Source organism: Monomorium pharaonis, chromosome 8, assembly GCF_013373865.1.
Source record: "Monomorium pharaonis isolate MP-MQ-018 chromosome 8, ASM1337386v2, whole genome shotgun sequence".
Classification (NCBI taxonomy): Eukaryota; Metazoa; Arthropoda; class Insecta; order Hymenoptera; family Formicidae; genus Monomorium; species Monomorium pharaonis.
In genome coordinates this window covers 3,485,617-3,509,648 of record NC_050474.1, presented here as the reverse complement: position 1 = coordinate 3,509,648, position 24,032 = coordinate 3,485,617, and the positions used below count along the sequence as shown (strand labels likewise).

Sequence of the window (24,032 nt, the reverse complement as noted above, 5' to 3'; positions counted from 1 at the left end):
CGACTCCCGGACGCCAAGGCTCGCTAATACCGTCGGCTCCGGAAAAATCTGAAGTCGCGCGGGATAAAACTTATATACATCGTGGAAAAAGTTACCTTTTTGCAGGCGCGTTTCTCCCACAATTACGAACGCGAGAGTCCTTGTTTTTTTTTTCTCCTAATTCAGCGTTACGCGCGCTCAAACGAATACCTGTGTCCAAATACTCGCGTAGGCCTCCCGAGTACTCGTGCAAATTCAAATCGGTCGAACGGGAAGCGCCCGATCGATTGATCGTGCGATGTCAAGGGGCAAATAATTGATTACGCGCACTTTCGCAACCGGGTCACGATACACCGGGGACGGGACGCGAGATTGGGTCGCTCTAACCCCCTTCCGGTTCCATGAAAAACCATCAATGATGGACCGCGGCGTGGGATCGCAGCATTGACGTCACGATAACCTAGACAGAGAGGGGGAGATCAACCGGCGAATGCACACGAACGTTAATCCTAATCATGCGTCTCCCGTGTCGCCACGACCGAGCATAACGAGCGGGGCACGATCTCATCAGGACGGCAGTATAGCATCTCCGACGTCGTCGTTGGTAGCGTTATGTTGTACCTAGCATGAAGATAGGTCGAGTTTACCCGCGGGCCGAACTAATAATGGAAAAGCCCGTCCGAGTTAGTAAGATCATTAAACTACCGCGATACCTCCCCTTCCCCTCCTCCTTTTCTCTTTCCCTCCCCCTTTCCTCCCTCGCGATATACTCGAGCGGAATTGAAGCCTAACTTAACGCGAACTCGTTCAACTACGCTTAACCTTTCATGACACTTTGACCCCGAATCGCGCGGTCGTGCGCGTTTACCTGGTAACAACGCGCCTCTGGACCACGGTCCAGTCTCTGCAGAGAGAGAAAGAGAGAGAGAGAGAGAGAGAGAGAGAGAGAGAGAGAGAGAGAACGAATTATCAGGCTCGCTGTTCGTTTGCTCGCGGCGAGCTTCGACGCGAACGTTCTCCGCCGCAAGCTCTCGCAGCTGCTCTTTTTTTCTTTGTCGTCCGTTCCGTTTTACAGCAGCCGCGGCGTACCATCGCGTACCCGGTTACTCCAACCGTGGAAAATCGGAAAAGTGCAATCAAGAGTTGTTTGCCGTAGGTCGCAACGGATCGGACGCAGGATTTAATCGCAGCTGTGATCCGCGCCAGTAATTACGGTTCATTGACGGACGAACGACCGCCGTTTCGCTTTTACCTCGATTTCCGATCCGGAATCTCACGTAATCCACGCTGTTTCACGGTTTTCTGGACCTATTCGAGAGGAATCACGCCGACATGTCGCGCGCTTTCACATACGTATGTTTGCATCGATCACACGCTCTTCTCTCTCTCTCTCTCTCTCTCTCTCTCTCTCTCTCTCTCTCTCTCTCTCTCTCTCTCTCTCTCTCTCTCTCTCTCTCTCTCTCTCCCCCGCCCTCCCTTATTACTTTTGTTAGCTTCGTTTACGCAGAGTAAACTCAAGAAACTGCCGAAAGTTATTTTTGGTATGTTAACGACACAATGAACGACGCTTTTATATACCTTACGCTCGCGGTATTATTAAAACTTGCTAACGTGGCACTATTAATAATAAGCACGGCTGCGTACGAGAGCGCTGACTTGAGTTTCCTGAACAGCGAAGACTGGTTTTGTTTTAGAATACCGGGTACTTAGCCATCGTGATGTATATGAGATCGTCTTACAAACTCCGTAACGTTACATGATTATATCGATCCAGCGGTACCTTACCTCACACCTACGGGAAATTTTGGATATTGAGTACAAGAGCGGGAATATAAAGAAGCGTGTATTAGAGATGGCATATATTGTCTGCCTTTCATTATCCGCTCTCTAAATCGCATTTGGTAAAGTTTAAATCGACATATATATATATCAAATTTTACGTATGAATTATGCGAATTATTATTTCCCCCGATGTTGCTCCCTCCTTATCTTCTTTCGTATTAATCGCTACTTTACAATGCAGTACACTCGTCGCGAATCTAAAAGTATCGCGTCGACAATGCGAAATTTGCGGATAGGTATTTACGCGGGCACGCGTCAGACAACAGGTATAGGCTCTGGAGTGCCGGGCAATTACGAGCACGGGCTGTTCGTTGCAACGCTTGTGTGTACCTGTTATATATATATCAGCGTGTACGTAACATGTACGGTGCGATGCAGGCGAGGCTGCCAGCACGTTTCTTGCAAAGTGTACTCCAATATAGCTTTTCGATAAAAGTAAAACGATATGCAAAAAGTGGGACAAATTAAAAAGTTAAATTCACTTCCAGCGGCACTTAACAGTTTGAGACTTTTTGCCTTTCATTAGCTCGCTCTTTTTTTTTCCCTCGTCGTATTTATCATTCGTCACGTCACGTGCCGCGAATATTTTTAGTTGTCGCTTTTCTTTCTTTTATCTTTCCTCTTTGTGTACGATTATTTCCGTCCGTTGTCGTCATTCAAGCGGAGACACCAAACCCGACAGATTCGAAACGGCAGATTTTTTTCCATGTCCGCGAGGTGAATGGAAACTGAGGTAGATGCGCTATGTCGTGTACATGCGAGGGTGAAATATCGGATTCGTCGGGTGGTAAAAGGGAAAGGAGAGGACAGCGTGTAACATTTCGAACGCTGTAGATAAGTGCAACCGCGTACAGGACACGCAATGCAGTTTAGTGGAAATTGGGTCAGTGAATTTTCGGGTTAGAGAGAAACGGTAGAGAGAATCCACGTGGAAGCGGTGACTGAGACGAGAGGATGATACGCGTGAAGGTGAAGAGAGATGGAAAACACACTGGAGTACGTTATAGAAGCGATGAGAGAAATAATCGCGAGAAAAACAGAAAGAAAAGGAAAGAGATACAGAGGATTTCGAAAGAGAGAAGGGTTAGTCGCGGTGTTGTATGCTGGACCAGGACTGGGAAATTGTCGCCGTCGCCGTCGCCGTCGGGATAGGGGATGACCGAGAGATATCGTCGGATCAGTCCATGCGAGAAAAAGAACGTTGTTATTGAGAGAACAGACAGAGAAAAAGATAAAAGTAGAGAGAGAAGAAAATAGCAAGGGAGTTAAATGTATGTAAATTAAATGTCCTTCGACTTTATTTAGCGCGAGAGTTTGAAGGCGCGCGAGGAGGCGACTTGCTCGACTCTCTCTCCTCTGGCGAAATACTGTCGAATAAGGTACTTTCGTCTGCGAATACCTTATTCCTCCGTGTCGGGAACGCCGTATTCGGGACTTGTTTTCCAAGAATCGCGACTATAAATCCAGAGAAGTCGCTCTCGATGCTCTCCGTATATGAAATCAGGTGGATCGCTACCATCTTCCGCCAGCTGAGAGTTGGATTATATTATCTTCGACTGGAATTAAATATGAAATGGTAATGAATTTTGCAGCGCGCAATCGACACGTTATTATTTTGCAATACGGGATCGATTCTTTGTATTTCACGGACGCATCTTGAATCGAAAACTTGTACAGTGGTTCTTCGTATCAAAAGGACGAAATTTTATGCGATCGACGCCCGTTGTCTATTTTGCAATTTGGAGATGCGACATCAATGATCGCGACATCGTGTTTATCGGATCGACCTGACCTATTGTTTCTAAATACGATGGCGCGAGTTCTTCTCCGTATTAGCGAAAGGACGACGGAACGACGACGGCGTACTGTAATTAACGAACGTTACGAAGTGCCGAATGGGTGGCGCAAGGGCTGACGCGGAGGACGAAACCAGCAGGTCTTCCTTTGAATCGCGAAACCAGACCGGAAGTGAGCGGCCGCGCCGCCAGCTTCCGGCGCAAAACCACCTCTACCCAGCACATCATTTCGCCTCGCACAATCGCAAACGGCGCATTCGCGCGCGGCGCCGCCGTTTCCACGTCTATCACGATAGTATTGTAATGGCGCGATGAATGAAACCCGCCCACGCTGGCGGCGGGCACGGCAGCGATTTCGTGCGGAGCGAACAAACTTCCAAAGCGCTGAAATTGCGACTTATTGTGCCGACGTGGAAAATTGCGGATTTTATCTTTCGTCTGAGCGCGCACGCGAATTGTTTCGCGCTGGTAATGAGAATGCGCGGTTCGAAACGCGTGTAGCAAGGTGTTGCCAAGCCTATCTTGTTCCTCCTCTTTCTCACTCTCGCTCCCTTTCTCTCTGTTTCTCCTCAAATGCGCTTCTCTGAAACTCTACCAGGCGTTAATTAAAATCAACACGAGGAAACGATATCGTTTCGATGAAACTTTACAATTCGATATTTGTGGTCCAGATATATAAGCGGTTTATTATTTGTTATATATTCATACACATCTATAGGAAATATACTTAGAACTCGCGCATATTATACGCGTCGACTGTTCTAACAAAGTTTGGAGAGGATGCACATTTTACCGTCCCTGTAGGACCATCTTGTCCCAGGCAGTATCCTGTCGAGGGTCCTAGCCAAAACCCCCCTCGCGGCTCCTCGCATCCCGGCCGAACTTTGGGAAAGCCGAGGAGTCACGGAGTTGCGAATGCACCGGTCGCGCATTACAAGCTCGCAGCCGCTTCGTTCCGCAGGTTTCCTTCAATAATGGAGCGGGCCAAATGGTCTAATTTACTCGACGTCTAGGCCGGCAGCTTGAATATGCATATGTGACCGCCGACACGACGATAACGATGGAGGCGACGACAACGACGAGCCAACGAGCACGGTGCGTCGCGTCGCGTCGCATCGCATCGCATCGCATCGCTCGGGATAGGCGCGTTCAACGCTACAAGTTATGCATACTGCACGTTGCTGCACACGAGGCGCAAAACGGACACGTGCTGACAGATATGCGTGTCCGCATCCGTCCGTTTCATCTCGTACTCCGAATACATCTCTCTTCATACCTTATTAGACCTCGCTGAGGCTCGCCTACGAGTTCGAGCATTCTCGAGATGCATCGTGACACACGCCGCGATGCGCTGTACGTACAAGCATCTTTGACTTTAAACAGAGATACCTTCATTAATCTTTTTATTTTGCTCTCAGTCTTACAATCTTGCAATTTCTCGACATAGCTTTACATTAATTAAGACAATATTTTCTGCTTTCTGATACTAGAATTATTTTTGAATGGTGAAATGGATCATACAGCAACGAAATACAATGATACCGAGCCAGGCGTTTTAATAGCGCAGGTGCCAATAGAAAGCGATGAGTAGAAGGCAATTATAAATGTTATTCTTTGGTTGGAAATATCGCGTGCGGAACAGGATAGCGGAAAGATCCTTTCAAACATAGAATGAGTCAATATTAATCGGCGTAAAATTAACTGCCTTTGACCGCTGTTACATTCGCGTGCGACCGCTTTCCAAACGGAGTTACCCGACGAACGTAATGTAATTTTCATCGCAAGTTTCGCATGCCGCGGGCGGACGGCTTAACGACGAAACGAAGCGGCAAATGTCCCTTTTTCGCCTAACGGGAAATGTGCCGCAACGGGAAAAAAGTTGCGCTGCAAAAATAGACATTAGCTAAGGTACGTTAATTCTTCCATTGAAAGGGTAGCGACGCGCCCTCGTCGAGGAACATCGGCTTTCAGACTATAAGCTACCTTCTGCCGTTAAGTACTTGATATTTCACTAATGAAAAACTCATTTGCACAACGCGGTTTCATACGAGGCAAGCCACTCCGCTTTCATTATGCACAAGTAATTTGACGCAGAGATAAATAAAGCATTAAGAGCAGCATTTTGCGGCAAGGAGGTAGTAGATTTTCAGCCACGCCGTACACACAATAGTCGGAGTTATTAACTTAATCCCTTGCTCCCTGCGCTATGCGTTATACAATACTGTTTTCGTTGAAAAATAATAATTCATGTTAGCGACGCGCTGATATCTCGTCCATTTATTTATCGCGTGTTGCGCCGCGGATAAAATTCTTAGTAAACATTCGGAGATTTTTCTTATCGGTAAGCTCTCTGACAAAATCTCTCGTGAAATCGATAATTGGTGTCGCGGAAAATTTAATTTGCGTATAATTGGATATCACGAACTTCTTTGCTAGGCCTGGCTTTCGTCGTTTCGTCGTATCGACGAAATCAACGTCGGCAGCCGAGACTCTATCGATAGATCCCTGATAAAGGACTCAACTAAGGGAAGCGCCTGCTTAAATGGGATTTAAGAAAAATTGAGGAAAAAGTAACGAACGCATTATCCGTACTCGAACCCATCGAACTTTATTACCTGGCACCCGGCAATATGTGTTATCGGAGATTCGTATATTTGGGTTGATGCGCGGATGTCGATTAATTTCGCGGGGACCGTCACCGGAAAATTTCCTAAAATTAGCTTTCATTATATCAACGTCTCTAGTCTCGGATTAATTTTCTGTTAGTACAGTCACTATATAAATATGAGACCTGAGGGGTGAAATGAAAGCAGGGGATGGAGGAATCAAGAAGTCCTTTCGCTCCCGTTTCCTTTTCACGTCTTTTCTGGACCTTCGCGTCCTTTCTTGGATCGCATCACGTAAAGACAGAAAGGGGATGAAGGGTATAAAGTAAATAGCCGTCATGAGCGATCGATGCTTGGATATTAGGAAATTCGTTGATCCGGTTCACGCTGGTGGCGTCTCTCATCCGGAAGCTATTAAAGGAATCTCGATCACAGAGCTAGCCTTAGCGAACGATATTTGGTTGGCTTATTTCGGTGGCGATAATTCGGTTTGGTTCACATCATCGCACTGATAACATTGTGCATTCTTTGGTGTATTAGGTACACCACAATGAAGGGAGGGGAAAATGATATTGCGATGGTAAGGGGTGGGATAAACGACGATCGATGAGTTGTATTAAGGGTAGACACTTCTTTTTCTATACCGAACTTTTTTTCTAATTTTGTGGAATATCGCCCGACCCGATTATATCGGCAGTTGTTATTTATAGCGCTGCGAAACGAAGAAGCCCGAGAGATATATATCGATGACTTCTCGTCTCATACAATGTAATGTATTACATCGCTTCGGCGTATAGTATTAATCTTTTCGTTGGATACTGATAACTTTCATTTACGATCTTAACGCGAGATCTTGGAAATTTAATTTCGATTTTTGTTGAAAGAAAATTACACGTTTAAAATAAGACTTGTTATTATACAATCAAACGGTTTATTTTCTATTTGGATTTACAAGTTTCTAGTATAATAAGTGATTGTCTCTCTTTCAAAAGTGTAAACTCAGAAATGACTCTTATAATAGTAGCGTTATCTGTATCTTGGTAATTATGAAAATTACTCTACGCAAATCTTGGTCAAGAACGAGGCTTTTACTTTCGAGGACACGTTCAGCGGTTATAAACTGGCAAATCGAGTTAAGCACGGCTTGTTGCGATAGTACGGATGCGTATCTCGGCTGGCGCGAGTTTACATGTCTGGAGAACCGACTGCACCAGCCGACGCCACCGCAGAATTTCAGTCCCGAGGGGCAGCGCTAAACAAGTTTCTAACATATATACATACATACATGCATAACTGCGCCCGTCGCGTTGATCGGTTATTCAATCAAGCTCTCCTGTTTATGTATTATATATATAGAACTTGACAAAATTCACTAAGGAAATTTTACGCAAGCTGACGTTTAAAATGCAATTAGAAATAGATAAGACTTATCTTAGTCATTGTAAACACGAAATATGCTCGAATGATAATTGGCTTTAACTTTCGCTCCGATTTTATGAAAATTCTTCGTAATTGAGTATTCAATTCTGTACCAAATTCTATATTAAAACGCCAAAACTAATTTGCAAAACGTATTTTGCAATATTAATATCTGTCTATTACAAGTGATTCGAAATCAATTTAATGTGAGATATAAACGCGTTCAACGTTTTTTTTTTAAGTGAATCTGAAATATTCTCGGAAAGGTTAATATATCTTCCGAAGTAAATTTATAAAATCAGAGCAGTAAGAATCAGAGCAATAAAAAAATAGAAATTTCTTTCTGACATCAATACAGTATAATTCTGTAACGATACTTGATCTCGTTATATTTTTTTAAATGAATATTATGCCAATTATAATCTCAGTCATAGACTAATCATTTTGAGAATTAGGAATTGAATTAAAAACGTGGAAAATTTGTTTTATAGATATCAACATCGAGGATGGCAGGTGCTCCTGGTCGATCTACAAATTCTGTTGTTCGAAATTCATTGCCGACGTTCATTGTCGCGTTCTTCTTTCGTCGTAATACAGTGCCGTGCAATTAACGTATTTTTTAACGATATCGTGTGCAATTGATTGTGTTTTCGCGAGTGTATGAACGCAACGAACAAACCTGAGAGGAGGAGGCCAAGGTGGCATCAGGTGAAACTAACTCCAAGGGTACGTGTAATTTTTATTATTTATTAATTCCTTGATATTTTTGTGGAATCGCGCGCGACTTGTTCTCACAACGATTACATTGCGTTCTTTTGATTCTACAACAAAATTAAAATTAGGTTTTTGATTAGACATATTTCTTTGAAATTAATAAAATAAAGAGATTTAAATATTTAATAAAGTGTAAAATAATGATAATTATAAGATAAAGATTTTTTCGTAATGTTATCAGAATCTAATTAAATATATTGATAATTGTATTATTAGGTATTTAATTATATACTTTACTTAAGAAAAACAAGTAAAAAACTGAATGCGTACAATAATTACTTTTTAAAGTATGAATTATTTCGGATATTGTTATAATTTTAATTTATTTGTTTATAGATTAACACATTATGACTTCGTTGCTCCGCACCTTCCGGTGAGTCAAATTATTTTACTTTATTTAAAAATAATGGATTGCTAGAAAGATATTGCAAATGAATATACGACACTTTATTCGCTTTAAAATGAATTAGCTAAGAAAAGTTGTGGGGTCGGTATTTTCTCTAGGGCAATTTGTACACTAGATAAACAAGAGACACATTTAATTCTGACGCACGCTCTTAAGACATATTTCAAGAATAAACGTTTTAAAACATTTTTCAGTAAAAAGACATTAATTTCCAAGTTGCTTAAGCGGCTTAACTGATGTAAATAACTTAAACCACTTGAGATAACTGTGATCCTCTTATCCCAGGCAATTTTCATATTTCCTTTATTATCTCCCGTGAGTGTTGTAACCCATCGTGGCAACCTGCCGTCGCAAATCACGGTGTCACATGTGCGATAAGGTGGCATATACGGCAATAACTATTCCGGACGAGCGGCCCGCGGAAATGCGATCATTTTTCCGCCGTTATTCGCGTCACGTCGGCCCTTACAATCGCTTTTTTCGCCATTTACAAAAGTGTTGGTTACCTTCAAAGTTTTCTTTACCTTTAACGTAGCAAGATCGGTGGAATTGTGACGGTTTCGGTATCGGCGATCGTGCGCCTTTTGCATGGACCGTGCGGCTTGTATTAACCCTCCCGGCGACCGGGGCCGTTTAACCGGTAATCCGGCACGGAAGCAAATAAGTTAAAGTTCGCAAACTTGTCCCGTCGTGTAAACTTAAAGTACTTGGCCAAAACGTTTAGGAGGAGACAAGCGCGCGTGCCCGCACGCCGACGACGACGTTATACGATGGGAAAGTTTCCAAAGACGCCATTCTCGTATCTGGCTCTAGGCGTTTTCGACGCTGTACCTCGTTCGCTTCCTACGTAAATAGGTAGTGCCTTGTCTCCGTTAAATTATCGCTAGTCAGGACGCCGTTTAAACGCGCGCCCTCGCGACTTTAACTCGCCTCATGCAGATTCCCGGCTTACGCGGATTAAGCTTCGCGCGCGGTATATTGTTTCACGAAACGAAGTGCGATAATGGCCGACGGAAGTATCATTATTCATTGGTAATAATTGCTTCTCTCTCTCTTTCTCTCTCTAGAAGTATACGTTGTATCTTCAAAAGTAGTACGGTAAAAAAAGTTGCATTTATCGCTCGTGGAAACAACGATTGTATTGCACATTTTTACTTTGCTTTTCTATTATATCTTTCACCTCTCTTGCGGCATGAACGAATAATAAATCGTTAAAAGTTGAAAGATAGTTTTCATAACAAAGATAAGTAAAATGACATTTGGTTCAATATCGCCAGCTTTCGAAAGTATGCATTATCGCGAAGTCTAAGTTCAATATCTGAGGAGAACTCGCAGCCATAATATCAGCGTGGCGTCGTTAAATATTCTGGCGGGGGACGGCGTTCGCGGTATGCCAGATGATCTCGTAATTTTTCCTGGACAATGTTCCGTTCGCTTCTCGGTTATCGCTGTGAGAGAAAGGAATTTGTTGCGGCAAATGGATATTTATGTGGCGCACATCTACGAGAGCTCGAACGGGTTTATGCGCCGTAACTGTCGAGGAAAGAAGCGGGGACGATCTCATGCTCAATTTTCTAAATAGATCGAGTATAAAGTACATCATCCATCGCGCCGATGGCGATAGAGGGATAATGCATGCAATGTGTAACACCAGTTTTCCTGCAACTGATTACATTTCTTCGTCAAACTGATATACCAGTGATTTAATGCAGTCATTTACCTCTTACGCTTCTACCATCAATTTTTATTTTGCCGGCAATTAATCTAAACACGCGTAAATTTCATACGTTCACCGGCGATGATATCAGGAAAGTGCAGCTATTATACTTCATCTTCAAAAATCGATTTTCTTTAAGGGCCGGGTAGATCGAGCGTGGTAACGGCGCTCTTGGTTTTAATCGTATCCATTAATCGTTATTTCCGCGGTTGAATATGCCGGCGAACTCGCGTTGCATTGGACGTTATTCCTTTACAACGAGGCGTTCCTTAATTTACTCCGGACTGTTCGCGACGGCTATACACCGGGAAACAATTTTCGAGAAGCCTGCCTTTTCGACGTTAGCAATGTTATTGCCGACAGTTGCGTTCCGAGCACAGATTGAAATTCAATTTCCACGTATTTAAAATAATTTGATGTTGAGGATACAATTTTTAAGTGAAATTGTTTCGACACTTTGCAAAATTATATCTATATTTATTCACGGCAATTCGAGTTTCGAGTAAACGGTGTGAGGTACACAATAGATGTTTTCATCTTTATCAGAATTAAAAATTGAAAGCGTCGAAGTTACACCGGTTTGCCAGCCAGCTTTGGATTTTCGCACCGCCGTACTCCTTCGCTCTTCTCGAGTTTAATCTGCGAAATGTGATAAGTATAAAAATGAGCAGCCATCTCGGTGCGACGTGCTCGGTAGAGATGTTCTTGTACGCAGTATCGTACAAGATTTGGTTTGCCAGGGTTTGCCAGTGTTCGAAATCTAATTTCTTACCAGCGAAAACTCCCGGAAACAATGCGTCCTCGTTCTGCTGTTCCGATCCTGGAGTCCCTTCTTAATCTTTTAGTTCTCAACAGTAAAGTGTCCGGCTGTAACAAGTTACGGTCCTGGAAGTGGAGCGGCTGTGTGCACGCGAGTAGTGTAACAAGAACAGAACGCCATCCCTTCATTCTCGTGACTTTCGTATTGGTTGCAACTTGGTGAAATGATACTTTGCAGTTTCTTCTCGCCGGCTCGAGGCACAGGGTGTGACATGGAGAGATCAAAAAGATCGGTTTTGAAGGCGACCTCACGGTTACGTTTCCGCGTGAAACATCTCCGAAGCAGTTTTCTGCTCTGCTCAGGACGCGAAATTCCCGCGGTATTTCGGATAAATTTTTCAGTCGTATTATACTGTCTCTACTACAGGTATTAACTGGGCGATACGATGTTGCAACGCAAACTCGATTCCCTCCCGATGTTTGGAGCACGCGATTTAGTAGAAACCCAAACACATCGCATTCGGCGACTCGGCAAACGGCAAATCTCCTGCTCGAGATCCTACTTCCGAGTACCTCTCGGACGATATCGCGGGACGTGAAATCCGATTCTCCGTAGCCGCGACAACAACGTTTTCATCCGCGTAGCATGGCACATATAGGTAGGTAAGAGAGACGTCTCCTCCGGTTGCGAGAGCGAGAGGCTTGTCCTACCGCGAGGGAGCCCGGATGCGCGCTAAGGAGAGACGAGGCAGGTTGTAAGCGAGGTGAGGAACCGGCAGGTTGAGACCGGCGTGGTTTCTCCTCGTCTTCTCTCGTTGCATGGCGCTCGCCGATGCTGGACGTCGGTTGTACTCGCGGTATCCGAGTACCTACTCGAGTCTCGATTCTCCCGGTCCTTTAGCCTTGGACGGAAAGCATTGACCTCGCCGTTCCACTCCGAGGGCACAACCGGTCACGTGGACCCGTGGTCTACTACAAAATACTCGTTCTTCTCTCTTTCTCTTTCTCTCATCCTCAAAGCTGGTAATTCTCCCTTCTTGTTCTCTTCCGTCTATCTTTCTTCTTCTGTTCCTCCTTTCGTCTTTCGCAATTTCTCTCGGACATAGATACACGTGTGGATTGATGTATACGAAGGTATAAACGCTCTAGCTTACATAAAATTTTGTTTATCTTGTTTTACTTTATCTTACGTCTACGTTTTACATATATTATGTGTGAAACTTAGCAGTTGACAATTGGTTGAAGAGAATTGATTTCTGACAGAAAGAAATTATGAAATTATGTACACTGATAAATTTTTTGAAGAAAAAGTCATTTAACATATTAAATTTAATAAGAATAAAAGTTTTTTTTAACGAAATATCTTCTCTTTGTTATAATTACGGTTGTGCAATATCAATTGAAATTGAGATAAGCATGTCTTCTATTTTTGCTCCAATTATCGTCGATTCGTTCCACTGCTTCTTCGATTCGTCTCCGTCATGGAGCAATCGACGAGTGAATCGTTCTTCTGAAACGTGCACAATCTGACTGTCGAGAGAAAAGAGGCTGAAATACCGATATTATTCATAATGCAAACAGTAACAGTGCAGTACGAAGTGCCCTGGAAGCATACAGTTCTATAATAATTTCAAAATTCTGTGGGAATTGAAGTCCAACTAACTTGCATGAAAAATTGTAAGCTTTATTGAAATAATGAATTTCATTTTACGTGTCTGCGTTTATGTAATTTTATAATTTTCATAAATGTTATACTTAATTTACCTACGAAGAAACGAAACGAGTTATTTATAATATAAATGTTATATATAATTCTCACAAATATTTTAATCCATTAATTCTTTATATTTTTATTACATGCATGTATATTTTTAAATAAATCAAACGACGTCGTTATCAATTGTTAAAAATTTTCGGGAAGCCAATATTCACGAATATTGTATTAAAAAGTCATAAAGAGAAATGCATGCGTGAAATATACGAAAATCATAAAATGCAACATACGATGCGTGATGCACAATTGACAATTTTCAGAAAGCAATGGTGTTCGTTATTCATCGTTTCGTTTATCGTGATTTGGGCAAATGGGCATGCGAAGCGGCAACCCCGAGCGCCGTCAGTGGCGCGGCGAAAAAGCAATATTGATCTTATGCTAATTTTGCTACTGAGTTATGAAGGGTTCGTGCCGAATAGGATAATTTATTCTCCTGTTAATGCCCAACTCGTACACGCTCCCGCGACCGTCGGGCGTGCGCACCGCGAGTACACCCGTATACTCTCCTAGGAAAATCAGATTCGCACCGTAAACCGGCTGGAATTCCGTCGCGAATTCACGTACGTCATGGTAACGTAACGTAAGCCCGGCGAGCTTACGCTCCGGCGGAACGGGGACGGCGTTGACGCAGTCCTGTCGCAAAGGACGTTCGCTCATTTCCTAGAACGCGGCCATACCGGAACTTTTGAACTCATACATTTATAATGGCAACTCCATTTTCGTCCTCGGCCTTCGCGGACGCGCCATTTGTTACGCCGTCGCGACATACGGGCGAATGCGCCCCTATCCGATATTTACAGCCTGAGTATCTACATTGTCAAAATCACGTAGAAACGCATATATGATTTGACTTATGATAATTGTATCTACGATCTAGAGATAGAGTGTGTAACGGACCTTGTTATTGAGATATTATTACTATAATTACTGTATTCAATTTTCTTTATTATCTCTCGCGATATCTGTTTTTGTTACCCTTTGTCTTTTATTATTTACATCTAATTATGCGGCTTTCCTTCTAACCTTTGCATAAATTATAAGAGAACATTATAAATTCTTTGATATAAGTTGCCTCGCACCTAATCCATTAAGCTCAAATTGTAAATAATTGAAATAATTCACGTGATTATTATTAAAACTTAACAATATTGAATCGCAAGCACCTTTACCAATTTACGAGCCGCTTAACGATTCGTGATGCAACGCGTGTTCGTCGTGGAAGCAAAAAGAAAACTTTAATGGGGTGGCGGTCCTTCAACCTGCGGCCACATCACAATGGTTGCTTACTAATCCCATCGATCATTCGCCTGTCTTCGCTGTCCACCGAATTGCTCCCACTGTGGAGAGACAGTACACGGCGAATCTGAGACACAATCTGAAGTTCCGCTCGATCGGACGTGTATACATGACTGTGGAGAGCGGCGAACGGCTGCTGATTCATATTTATGGGTCTCTAATTCGTGAATTCGAGTAGCATTATCGAACTGTCGCCGCGAGTAAGATAAAAAAAGTAACGTCGCGGCTTCCTTGCGATAATACGGCGTTGTCATCGAGTTACGACGATGACATTACGACGATGTAACGACGTATAGTATAGGTAGATAGAAAACTGCGAGTCCCGCCACTCGTGGTTTTTGGGAATGCAGCGAATTTCCATTTATTGAGCGGTTTTGCTTGAGAATTCAGAAACGCTTTGTCGTACTTACCCGACGTTTCGTCGCAGACATTCGACGCACGGTATCTACATAACAAAGCTGAGAATCAGTTATACTCTTTACACGAACGGACATTATTCTAAATATTTTAGTACACGAACACCGCGTAATTTATGTGTAATTCTCTGAATGTTACTCAACACAGTTCCATCGCAGTGTTATTCTACATACCGACATGTTGCAAAAATCCAAGATTTGACCGCTCTCATAATATTGTGATTCGCGCTCCGGAATCTGCTCCGGCGGGCCGACGTAGCCGAGCAGCAACGACGGAGGAGCTAATCATGGCGTTTTATCACAGTCGCAGGAAGTATCAGTATTCAAGGCAGCCCGTGATTAGAGCTCACTACGCGCCTGTGAACGTGGGGATTTGCGGTTACGGGGATTTGTAGTACAAATACGACATGCGGACCGAATATACGACGACCGCGGGTCCGTATACGGTCATACGAGCCATACGGGGTGTACGACACCGTATAACGACCGCTACAACACGTAGGATACGTCCGCGGACAGCAGCCGGCTACTATGGGGCCCTCGTTACAACTGCACAACTACTAAACTGCATTACTGCAGCTCGGGAATCTCGGCGTAACTTTGGCATAGCCCGGCAGGCCGGAACTATTTCCCTCGGGGGTTACCACGGCTCCTCCACGGTCGTTCCGCCGGACACAAGCGAACGTTCCGCGTTCCCGATACTCAAAGCGCCCGGGCGTCGTCGTCGTCGTCGTCGCCGTCGCGATCCGCCTCTATAGAGGACCGAAGATCTTGATTTCAGCGGCGCTGTTAAATTGGATTACGTGCCGTTAAACGCCAGCCAGCTCGCGAACTATTGATCATCCACGGCGAACGTCGACGCAAGATGTTAGGCGACGTACAGATTGTTATTTTAACACTCGCGCGTTCTCGCCCAGTGAGAAACTTTCGGTGGTAGTTAAGGAAGATTAATGGGTCGAGCCGCGCGTTTATTTATCCGCTCTCGGGCGAAGCGCGCGCGATATGCGTGTTGGATGATTGAACATTTCGAAGACTGATCGGATTAATCGACTATTGATCCTTCAGCCGTCTCAACATTTCGTTAAAGATTCGCGACTTCGGGTATTTTCTTGTTCTTTGCCGGAGCACAATCGCGTGTCGTGGCACAGGTGTGCCCGCATGATGCAAACGGAGTCTGATTTCAGATTCGATCCGATTTTATCCGAGATCCCCCGTGGCGATACTTCCGGTTGAGCTACGTAACTTTCTCTCCCTTCTTCTTCTTCTTCTCTCTCTCTCTCTCTCTTTCAGCATTTTTAGAGAGCCTGTTGTAACATCGCCGGTTTTCTATTATGGAGCTGTTTTGAGATTGTTACGGCAGACGCCAGGGTTTGAGTACTGCTTGTTTGCTTATTCTTGCAAGGTAAACGACGCTTCCCGACGGCACTAAGTACACGACGTTTCTCAATATTCCTGTAAATAACGGAGAGAAGGAGAATACCCCGTTGTACAACGCATTGAGGGAAACTGGACGTTTCTATTCTTGCTACTTGTTATGGCGAAATAAAACGCGAATAGGATATAAGTCGCCACCTCCTCCCTGGGGGAAGATCGCGATAAATTATGTAAATTCCGACTAGATATTTACGTACTTTCTGGCACGCTTTTAATGCGCCTCTCCCAAAGTTTCAGACCATGTAAAACGTTAAACGTTCCTCTTAAATCTGCGACGGCGAAAAAAAAGGGGGGTAGTAGAAGGAAGCGCGGAAGATAGAGAGGAGATGGTACCTAAAATTTCCATTAACGCTCGGCTGCACGACGACTGTAAATTATGACTGTAACGCGTAAGAGGAAAGGCGGTAACAAATGGTAAAATTATCCGGAAAATTGAGTTTTATAAAAGAGTCAGCTGTGCGCGGGCGCGCGCGCGCGCGCGCGAACGCGAGACGGTCCTCGATTCGGCTCCTAGATCGTAAACATGACCTGGAGCCATTAGACCCGCCGTGCATCCCTCGTGAGTTCAACTAGTGTGAAATATTCTCCACTTCATTTAGGTCCATTATCTATTTATGCGCTCTCCACTTTGCCTATCACTTCGCACTTGTTCCTATCCAGGTCGGGAAAGGCGAAGAGCCTCACACAGCGCTTTCGTCGGGATCGGGTGGAATATACGCGAAGCGACCGATTCGCTCTGTTTTACTACCCTCCATTTATACTGCATAAACTGCCTGAATTAAATGAGATAAGTGTGTATTAGGGGCGAACCTCGATTAAAATTAACGTTGTAAAGTTTAGCTCCGTGCTAAACAGGATCGTTCGCGCTAAACCGCATCGTGACACGAATCCACGCATGCCGTCGCAGTTAATTGCATTAATATGACGTCAGGATTTTCGCCTAATTACGCGTGTGTGACGCCACTAACCCTATCCCGATCTTCCCCGCATCGTAAATCCAATCCGTAATCATTAGAGCGGGATCCATGAAATTTGGAGTTGACTTTGACGTCGTGCGCAACGATGTATCTAAATTTTCGCGTTTAGAGCTAAATATCCTAATGTGACACGTTGACATGTTGAACTACATACATGCGAGAGGATCTCGGGATCTCTCGTGGACGTTTGTGTCGCACGGAATGTTTTGTAATAGCGCCTAGATTTTTGTTTGCGATAACGCTAATCGAAAGTACCTCAGATACGCGGCACAAACCGAGAGAGGTTTCTCGCAATCGTGACATTACACGAGTGCAATACCACGATACGATATCTGGAAAGTCATTAGAAAATGCTGCTGGGGACCGTTATACGAATTTTACGATATAACTTATTGCAGACATTCATTTTTTTGCAAATAATAATTTAAAAGTCATAATTTTGAACACATTTAAAATACGACAAATGTGAGAAACATCAATTAATTGTAACGTAGAGTGAACTATTCTCGAGATTTATGGTGAAATAAAGTTACAATAAATAATTGAACGCCGTTATTAGTATATTGCTTCCAGATTAGATTGTAAATAAATTTCGCCGACTAACAGATTAGAGAAAATTATGCTTTCGGGAGGTGCATTTCCAAAAATCTTGTTTATGTGGACATTAACTCTATGACCGTGGATAAATCGTACGAATGCCTTTAGATAGGAGGCAGGATTTGTATCCGCATTCAGTAGATTTAATTGATCAGATTCACCTGTGCGAGAGATATTATGCGGTCAGCGGGGCGGCGGATTTGCCTCTAAATCAAATTCCCTTTTGACGCTGTTGGCGAAATGCCTCGTTAATTAGTACATATTCTCCCCGGGCCTTTTCATTTGCTCTGTTCGATTTTACCATGAATGATTCGCGAGCACGCGAACGAGTGAAGCCGGCGGATGCGGCGCGGCTTCGTCTACATAGCCCGATGCCACGAAGCAGAAAAGCTTGGGCAATGGAATCGCTAATCCAACGATAAACACATCCGGGCCGCCCGGAGTTCCGGTTGTTTGCGTAACAACAATAAACCCGCGAATACTGCGCATCTGGCTGCGAAGATATGCGAGCGCTCGCGTACGTTATTATTTGCGCAGTTGGTGCAGCAAATCTTTTTTTTGGGGGGCGGGGTGGGGGAGGAAGGGGATGGAAGAGGAGGGACCAGTCGCGTCGTATAAAACTAGGCAATTTTAAATGAACGAGCGCGGTTGGTAGCGATAGCATATTTCACGCGAAATGCAATATGCGATAGGATTGAAGGTCTGATTCGCAAAACGCCACTGCTCGCGTTTCAGTCACGCGCTCATAGCGTTTTCATTTTATTTTAATCAGGACAGCATTTAAAAAGCAGATTAATTACAGATTCGCAAATCTGTGATTTACCATCACTTTGCTATCGGCCGTTACTATGAGATATTTGCACGCAAAGAGAACGGTGTCAATGTTAATTCAGAAACGCACGCAAACGTTGATAGATGAATTTAATAGACCGAATGATCGACTGATTGCGTCGCCATCGGTGCGAAATAACGAGAGGCCCTCCCGCATCAGATGCAGGTAAATATTCATGTGTGTTTGGCAGCTATAATGCACTTCGCGTATCATGCGAATGGATAATTTGGACCGTGTGTCTATTAGTTATGGTAACTATTCGCGGGATTCCTAATCCAGTTCCAAGTTTGCCTTCGATCGAAGTCACGAATCGCGGTTCGTCGCGAAGGACGGACGGCACAGACGAACGGGTGAGTTTGCCTGCAGTTGCGCGACGAAACTTTGAAATGCCATCTGTCCCACAAAGTGTCGCGCGCACATTGCGACATTGCGAATTCTGTCTATCGCGGTTGAACGATCATCGAGGGCGATATATAAAAGCAAGATCATTTTTCTTGTGAGCGTGTGACACGCGAGACTCGAATAATCCGTCGATGTAATTCTACCTTCAGTTCCCGCCTACGGGATCAACGGGGTCTCGACGAGGGACACACCTCTTCTTCCGACTGTGCGTTTTCACCAGACAAAGCGCCGAGCGCAACAAGCACCGCTCCAACAACGGAGATTGAAATTATGAAGTCTATCGGCTTTTTCATCTCGCGAATTACGTCGTGAAGTATCCAAGGAAACGAATCGAGATGAGCCGCGCTAAAAAGTTGCGTTGCTCTCTCACTCGAGCGATCGCGCCGTTTTATACGATAATCCATTTACCTGTTCTTTTTTTTTTTCGCGAATCGCGAAGATTGATTCAAAGACGACGCGCAACTGGGACACACGCGAAATAGTTTGTGAATGCGAAACGCGGTTCAGATCGGCTGACGAAAAGGTATTTGCGGAACGGAGAAAGGTGACGCGGAATGGCAAATAATGGCATGTCGTAGCGGTTTAGTGATTAGAGGCGTGGGGTAGGTTGAGGGAAACAAAGGACGTGCCTCGCGTCGAAGCTGAACCGCTCGACCGACGAAACTTCGCGTTGTTCGTTACGCCAGGTAAATTGCCATTATAAACGGGACAATGCACCGTCGTCGTGCACACGGCGGCAGAAGTTTCGTGATTTCATTTCGCAAATCGTTCCGCCACCGGAACGCACGCTCCTCTTCGCTCGCTCATACGCGCGCGAGTCTCTTTAAAGTTGCGGCCAAGTTTTCGATTTCGAGTCGTACCAGACGCAGTATTCACGGGTTATTGCGCGCATAATATCGCCTTCTACCTAAGTGGCTTGCAGCTAACGACCCGCCGCCGTTTCAATATCGTAAGAAAATAAAAAAAAAAAAATTACGCTGTCGGTATTCACCGTTGATTATTCTACTATTTATTAGCCCATTAGCTGCCATGTACGTCATTGCTTTTCGTGAGAAGTTTTTTACGCTAGGAAATATTCAATTGTGTATTGCACATACTAGAAACTCATTACTGTTTTTTAACAGCTTTTCATACTTTCTGATGGAAACGGGAAAGCTTGGTTGCACATTGTCAGCTGTAAAGCGATAAGAGCATAATGAAGCCTGTATATACTCGCAAAAATTATTGATGGACATGACGCGGAGGTATCGTGTAAAATTCGTTTATGTTTTATTGGAATCAACGTCGCGTTGGATGCGCGTTGATTATGCGCAAATAAATGAAATGATTGTGTAGAGAGAGAGAGAAAGAGAGAGAGAGGGGGGGGGGGAGAGAATTGCGGATGGAAACAATGGCGAGACGCGCTCTCGCCGATATACGCGTAAATTTCTGGCGGCGCTGGCCGGACATTTTCGAAGTGTATAATTGCGAAAGCCGACCGTAATTACCGGCCGTGGGATATTTTTCAGTCACGCCTTCGGCTCTCCGGGCCGATCGGGCCGGAAATCGAATGAATCGCTTGCACCGCACCGTCACCGCCACCACCACCGCCATCACCGTCACCCGTCGGTCCTCCTCCTTTCCCCCCGCTCCCCGGCGCATAACGATAGTCAATTCAATTTGAATCGCGGCCAAGCTCGACGGGACAGTTAATTACGTACGAATGACAACCTCGCTCCGCGTGAATTTGCCGCGTCGATCCATTCGAGCAGATCGCCATAGATTGGCTTCCGCGTTCTTTCTCTTCCCTCTATCCCGATCGCGCGCGCGATAAAACGACTCAGGTCGATTAACGGCTGCCGATTTTGGATTTATCACGAATCTCGGCTCCCTCTCGTCGCTCATGTTTCGGCCCTGTTTCTCTAAAGTGAGACTCGAAGCTGACATTTTTAACGCAGCGCTGGCGCGAATAAAGGACACCGCAGTCTCTGGTCCTGGCAACCGCTTTTCCCTTTCACTCTTTCCCAGTTCGCTTTCTCTTTCCTCCCCCGCCTGTTTCTTTCATGTCATCCGCGATAATCTCTCGTACTCCGCCGTCGGTCCTCGTGAATGGAACACACGTTGATTCATAGTTTGACTGCGAGGCACGACAGAATTTGTCCCTGCTCGATCATTTATTTATGTCCCCTTTTGTCGCGTTGTTAACTCTCGTTAAAGGGTTCCCGCACGAAAAGTAGCGCTCGCGTGTGAACGATTGCTCTAGGGAGCCTTTCCTCGATTCGAGATGTAAAGATGCAAGTACCACGTCTCGAAAACCTGATCGAAGCAAATTGATCAGTCGCAACATGGATACTCGCAAGCAACGCGTGTATCGTTATGACAATTTGATGAAGTGGGCACCATTACTGAGAGAGAGAGAGAGGGGGGGGGGGAGGAGGGTACTCTTCGATATTACATTGATTATGATATCTGCATTATCGCGGCCAAAGTTATTTGCCGATGCGTTCTGCGTTATCGAATGAACGCGCCCACTTAATGTTACATGCGCATACTAATAGAAACTAAATTGCGGATCGATGCGAACCGTAACAGTGACCAGCGATCGACCGCAAATCTTTTTGCCGTGTGCGATCGATCGATCGTAACACACCGAGACCGTTCAGACGTGATTACATTTCGCTCAAATGGATGAAGCGGATTTGACAGAGATTATACGCAGCAGGTGCGCGAATATCGACGTTTCCATCATGATAACAAGAGGGAGGGGGAGGAGGAGCTCGTTCAGATATCGGAGATTATTGCGCCGGTCTTTGATAGTCGTTTGAATTTGTAATCGGTCCGGTCTCGCCTGATATCTCTCGAGTTCATTCAAGGCGCACTGATAAACGCACTCACGCTCGTTCCCGATTAAAGTAATCTTAAGCGAAAAGAAACGGGATTAATCTTTGGAAGATGATTATTGACATAGCGTAGGAAAAGATTAAAGATGAAGATTAATCCTTTTTAAACTTCGTACTGCTTGTTGGAAGTTACTTTCAATTCTCTCCGGGGAAGAAAAGCAGAAGGGCGGTATAAGAATAGCTCCGGCTAACGGCTTGCTACTTTCCTCCTTTCTTCCGCGTCAAATTCATCAGTCTTGCGATACCGATCGCCAGGATCTCGAAAGAAATTAGGTCTGCGATACGTAGCAACGCAATGCATTACGTCTGAGAACGATGTAGCATTGTTGTGTTACGCATTGTTGTGATAAGTCAGGCGAGAGCGAAATGATAATGAGACTGAAGTTACTGAGGGCGCACAGGAGAAGCCATTATCTGCGATTTTCATAAGTGATTGGACTCGCGCATTTCCGTTGCCATTATCGCTGTCAGGATATACGATGTGGCGGTTAGTAATGAAGACGGATCGCTTTCTGCGAATCAAACGGGACGTGTGCGATTCTCTTTTCCTTTCTATTCCCTCCTCCTCTCTTTCTTCGACCCGCTCGGCGCCGAAACTCGAGAGGGACTGGATGGTCGGTCTTTAATCAGGTTTTAATTGCTCTAATTCGCGAGATTGTGGTACGCTCTTTGTGGGCGATCGCTATGGAACGTCTTGTGAGATAGAGAACGGCGTTGCACGAATTTCCGAATTGTAACAGTTCTAGATTCAAATCGTGAGCCAAACGAGACTGAAAATATCTTGAGAAATGTAAGTGGATGTCGAGAGCAAGAACATCAGTTGTATGTTGAGCAAAAGTAATAGCATATATTAACGTTAGACTTTCTAACATTTGAGGACTGACTATTAAAGATTATTTCCGAGGCGACTGTCATTTTCATAAAGATGAAACGTGAGTATGATATTATCCATTAGTACATAATGCTATTCTTCAAATATACAACAGGCATAGACAATAATATCTATCTAAAAGTTTTAACGCATTGCTTTTACATATAGTCTAATATATAACTATATAACTATTTTATATATTTGCATAAACGAACTATTTCATGATTTGATATCGCATTCATCTAGCACAGGATTAATTACACGAGAATGTCGCTTCTCCGAAATAAAATGCAAGAACAGATATTTTATATCACGTAAGAAAAAGAAACCAAATATTCATAATGCTGGAAAATGACCTGCGCAAACTTAAATTTTTCCGTTGCATTTATTTCTCTCTTTTTGTATCTCATTTTCAAAGAGTCATAATTTCTATGTTGCGCCATGAGCTCGACGGCACTTTATTCGCAGAGTAAATTCAACGCGAATGACGCCTACGCGCGATTAGCATGATTATAGAGACGCGTTTATGGTCGTTTCGTTGAGAAAAATGAGATTCTCCGCGAGATAAAGCGGCAAGCCCCGAAGACGGAGGTTTCGTTCTTATTGCTGGAAAGTATGGTAATCCGGCAAAGCGCGAAAGTTCTGCTAACGATTATTCAAGAACGGCTCGTTCACGCCGCACCATGGAAATTGGATCGAGGAATGAAATTCTTTCGTCTAATTAGAGCACAATATCTTCGCCCCGGTATAAGGGTTACACTCTAAGCTTACTCTTTTACCTGCCCCTTAGATCAAACGTTTCACGGGGATTAATTGCTTCCTGAGGATAACGGTCTAAGGGTATTTCGCGCATCGCTCGAGGGTGTTCTGGTTAAACACGTCTAACATGTCCCTTTGTGCCGCCTGGTAATCGTAATTTCAATGCGGATCGAGAGACGCCGTCAAGATAATTAATCCTAATACATAATCGTATTTCATTTTTGCAGTCCAATATTTATGAAACGAGAATTATTATAGTTAATAAAATATTTTGCATTTGTTATTTTCTATCAGGCACTTGACATTTTTTTTGCAATGTCGAGATAAACTTCGTGACGCGTACTATACAATTGTAAAATACACAAATTGTTATAATATAACGGGGATTGTGATGAAGGAAATATTCAATTCTGCATTGTTGTGGTAGTATAGGCCATATATCGACGAAGAGGACTCATCTGCCAGCTTGTTTGCGCTTGTTTGCCAGATGTTATTTA

The 24,032-nt window shown here is 44.1% G+C and overlaps 1 protein-coding gene across 1 annotated transcript in view; it reads left to right on the top strand.

Moving 5' to 3' along the window:
- Window positions 1-24,032, top strand: part of LOC105836219 (protein turtle) — a 256,293-nt gene that overhangs the window by 4,387 nt on the left and 227,874 nt on the right. The window contains exons 5-6 of the mRNA XM_036290535.1: window positions 8,134-8,368; window positions 8,753-8,789. The gene's annotated coding sequence lies outside the window, so the exon portion shown is untranslated. The remainder of the gene's footprint in view (window positions 1-8,133; window positions 8,369-8,752; window positions 8,790-24,032) is intronic.